Genomic DNA, 4,661 nt, shown 5'->3' with positions numbered 1-4,661 from the left:
AGAAATTAGCTGGGCAACTAAAAATAGAAAAAAAAAATCAGCCTGGGATGGGGGCTATAGTCCCAGCTACTCGGGAGGCTGAGGCAGTAGGATTGCTTGAGCCCCAGAGTTTGAAGTTGCTGTGAGCTATGATGATGCCACTGCACTCTAGCCCAGGCAACAGACAAGACTCTGACTCAGAAAAAAAAAAAAAAAGAAAGAAAGAAAGAAAATGATCATCAGATCCAACTTTATAAAAATAAAAGATTTCTATGCAGTGAAATGAACCAAATTTAAAAGACAAACAAATTGGAAACAAGGATCTATAATTTATATTGTAGACAAAGATTAATGTCTATGACATGTAAAGAGTTCCTGCAAACAAATAAGAATATGACAGCAACCCAATAGTAAATGGGCTAGATATATGGTCAAGTATTTCAAAAAGAAATATCACAGAAAGCCAGTAAGTAGCCGAAGAAAGCTTAAACTCACTAGTAACAATGACAATTAAAATGTCCAACAGATTTACTAACTTAAGAAAACAATATTCAATGATGAAGAGAGTGTGAGGAACTTTGAGCTCACATGCTGATGGAGGGAATATAAACCGATATCACCTGGAGAGGACAATTTGATAATATCTATCAAAACAAAAATATGCATATTCTATACCCCAGCAATTCCACTTGTAAAAAATGTATTTTACAAAATTACTAGCACAGGTATGCAAAGATATGTCTGTAAGGTTATTCCCTAAAGCATTATCAGTAATGCAAAAATATTTAGAAACAACTTTTTTTTAGTGCTGATTTAAGTTGATTTATTTATTTCCATCGATTTATACTATGAATGACTTCCATGAATTCCTGAGTGTCACTGGAATATTTGCCTACATGCTTGTGGGAAGCTTCTGTTAGCCTTTTCTTGGCAGAAATTCCAGTTTTTCTGAATTCTTTCCTTTCCTTCAAGAATCCCATGTTGCATTCTTTGTAAAAGGCTGGGTCATTATAGTAAGCAGGTAGACCTTCTTTCAATGCGGAATTTTCTTTGTGGCATTTTACTATCATAAGGAGTCCAGAGCTCTTAAAAACATTTGCTAAAATCTTGAACTTGTTCAGAACACCTCTCTCTGGCCTTTTCTCTCATTATTTTAGGGATCAAAACATCTTTTTCGACATGTCTAAGATGCTGCTCTGAGGGATTGAGTGCCATCTTGGTGGGTGGAGAACAAGGCAGCCGGTGTCAGCTCTGGGACAGCAGAGACAACTTAAATGTCATTCAGAGGAAACACAGTTGAGCACATTTTGGTGAATCTACACTCTGGAATACTATAGCACCATTGACAAGAATGAAGTACATCCGTACTACAGAGAATCCATAATATGTTTTCTAATATAAAAAGCAGAACTGAAAATAACGTGTATTAGATAATCCCACTTGTGTTTCCGAAAAAGCTCTGTGTGTAAATGGGCTTAATATCTTGAAAATTATTAACGTGCTTTTCTTTTGTTTTTATTTCCGAGCGCATGATCTCTGCAATAATGGGTCAGGGAACGTCCAGCTGCCTTGAGAGAATTAGGAATGTTGTGGAAGGAATAAAAAGAGAAAGGCAACTTCACTTTCTGACATTCAAAAGTAGGATTTGGCGGCCAGACAACAGTTGACTTCCGTAGTTCTTACTCATCAAGTAAATCCTTGTCATGCGGCTAGAGCTGGGAAGAAGGGTGTGATGCGAGGAGAGGCTGCCCTGCAGGTGGAGCAGGGAGAAGGCAGGAAAGGCGGTGACACTGTGGAACACGAGGCCCCAGTTTCCACCCTGGGGCCTGGCTCGGAGGAGGGGTGTTATCGGTGACAATAGAGAGGCTATGGGCTCTGCTCCCCATTTTTGTCCCAGGTGCAAAACCTGGGCTGTGGTAGGCAGACTCCAAGATGACCCCTACTGGTCACCTTGTTGGATAGGTGAATGCAATTTACATGGAACTTGGTATGGATTGAATTGTGTTCCGCAAAACTCATATGTTGGAGTCCTAATCCCAAACGTGACTGTTTGGAGCTAGGGCTTTTGGGAGGTAATTAAGGTTAAATGAGGCTGGGCACGGTGGCTCATGCCTGTAATCCTAGCACTCTGGGAGGCTGAGGTGGGAGGATTGCTTGAGCCCAGGAGTTTGAGGTTGCTGTGAGCTAGGCTGATGCCACGGCACTCTAGCTCGGGTGACAGAGTGAGGCTCTGTCTCAAAAAAAAAAAAAAGGTTAAATGAGGTCATAAGGGTTGAGTCCTAATCCAACAGGACTGGTGGCCTTATAAGGTGAAGAAGATCTCTCTCTCTCTCTCTCTCTCTCTCTCTCTCTCTCTCTCTCTCTCTTGCTCACTCTCTCTCCCCACTATGTGAGGACACAGTGAGAAGGTGCCAATCTGCAAGCCAGGAAGAGAGCCCTCACCAGGAACCAAACTGGCTGGCACCTTCATCTTGGACTTACAGTGTCCAGAACTGTGAGAAATAAATTTCTGTTGTCTACACCTCCCGGTCTATGGCAGCTAGAGCAGACTAAGGCAGCTCTCATGTTTTGGCACGACTTGCAAGCGAGGCATGACTGCCCTTTGTTCTGAACTGTCTTTTCAAGGATGCCTGTGCAGCAAACAGCTTGGAAGGCAGGCGTAGCCTCTCCCTCTACAGCCAAGGGCAGGTACACTCACTGCCCAGTAGAGAGGATCTGAGCTCCCTAAGCTCCGGGTTCCTCTCCTGCAACACACTCCATGGTGTGTGCAGGTGGTTTCTAGCCCTCTTCATGTTGATCTGTGGGAATGTGGACTTGGGACCTGATGAAAAAATGCTCATCCTCTGGTTACTGCTACTGCTGTGAGTCCCAAACTGTCCTTTGTGCCTGCCCCAGGAGCCTCATGTCTTCTATCCGTGATGCTGTGGCAGGCTAACTTGTTAGCTTACTGGTAGGTAAAATCTCACACCCTACACAGTTCTTGGCAGTCCTCTCCTGCATTGAATCAGGGTGGATCCTTGTACTTTACAGAATGTGGAGGAAGTGATGTCACGTGAGACTAAGTCATAAGGACAATGTAGCTGCTGCCTGGTTTCCTTGGGATAGTCACTCTTGGATCCCAGGCACCATGCTGTGAGGAAGCTCAAGCTGCCCTGTGGAGAGGCCCCCACAGAGAGGAGCTGACAGCTCGCTGGAGACATGAGGGAGCCCACTGGAAAGTGGATCCTCCAGCCCCAGTCACACCCTTGAGTCGTTGCAACCCTGCCGAGATCTTGCTGAAATCTCAGCAGTAACTCAGCCAGAACTTCCCAGCCACCTCCCCACCCCTGCCAACAAATTCCCGATTCAGAAACCATGAGAGTATTAAATGATGATCGCTGTTTTAAGCCATTACATTTTGGGTTGATGTGCTATGCAGCGTAGCTCACTAATACATGGGACACGGAGCTCAGCCCCTTCGTAGCCGTGGTAGCCAGGAGAGGGGGACGCTGAGCTTTCCTGCACTTGGTGTGGTGCAGAAACTGAGAGAAGGGTCAGCAGATCGACCGCAGGGCCACAGGGGCAGGAGGGGGTGACCGCGGGGCAGGGAGAGGCTATGGCCTGGATGGAGGATGGGAGAGGTTTGGGGCACAGCTTGGAAATTGCAGCAGCCTCGGACTTTAGTCTGAAAGCCTGTAGGGCACACGGCAGCCAGGGGAGAGGGACATGGTCCCACAGGCCAGAGAAGGCAGACGGGGAGACTGAGCCTAAGACTCCCATGCTTCCTCTGCCACACAAGGTCACATAAGCCACGCTCTCCCCAGACATCCAGGCACAACGATTGGGAAGGAAGCGGGACACGGCTGCCGGAGAGCCCGGGAACTGCAGGAAGGGGCAGTTTGGTGACTAGAGGGGACAAACTTTGGACCTTACAGGAGGAAGAGTTTGACTTTTCCTGCTGACCCGTGGTTGTGGGGTTCAAGAGAAAGATGAAATGAAAAAAACAGCAGTTATCTGCATTTCCACATTGTAATGTGAATTACATTTGTGATCCTGTGAGGTAAACGCACACACATGTAAACAGTTGGATGTCTAAAAGGATCTATGATCACCTGAAAACAGTGATGCCTACTGGCAATTTTGTTTACTCTGTTGGTTTTTTTTGTTGTTGTTGTTGGTTTTCTACTTTACCTTTTTTGCTAAAAGCATCGAGTGGGGAAAGAGAAAGAGAGAATCTTAGAAGCCTGTGAAAATTATCGCTGGGTAGGTGGGTCTGGGTTGGACCCTAGACGCCATCACATACTAGCTGTGTGTGGCAGGCAGTTTAATAAACCCCTCTGACCCTCAGTTTCCTCTTCCTCATCTATAAAACTGGAGATGCCAAGAGGGTCTCCTTCCTAGGACTGTGGTAAATATTCAGTGAGATAATCTACCTAGAGCACTGAGCACAGCACCTGACACAAAGTCAATGTCAACTTTTGTGTACAAGAAATTCTATCACGGCCGGAGGTGGTGGCTAATGCCTGTAATCCCAGCACTGTGGGAAACTGAGGCGGAAGGATCGCTTGAGGCCAGGAGTTTGAGACCAGCCTGGGAGCAGACTGAGACCGCATCTCTATGAAAAAAAATTTAAAAATTAGCCAGACATTGTGGCACGAGCCTGTAGTCCCAGCTACTCAGGAGGCTGAGGCAGGAGGATCACT

The 4,661-nt window shown here is 46.0% G+C and overlaps 1 pseudogene; it reads right to left on the bottom strand.

Annotated features, from left to right (window-relative positions):
• Positions 1 to 871: 871 nt before the first annotated feature.
• Positions 872 to 1,194, bottom strand: LOC123646030 (annotated as a pseudogene).
• Between the last annotated feature and the right edge of the window lie 3,467 nt (positions 1,195 to 4,661).

The sequence above is a fragment of the Lemur catta genome, chromosome 10, assembly GCF_020740605.2.
Source record: "Lemur catta isolate mLemCat1 chromosome 10, mLemCat1.pri, whole genome shotgun sequence".
In the NCBI taxonomy this organism is placed as follows: Eukaryota; Metazoa; Chordata; class Mammalia; order Primates; family Lemuridae; genus Lemur; species Lemur catta.
Note: the sequence above shows the minus strand (reverse complement) of the source record. Positions and strands in the feature narration are given on the sequence as shown.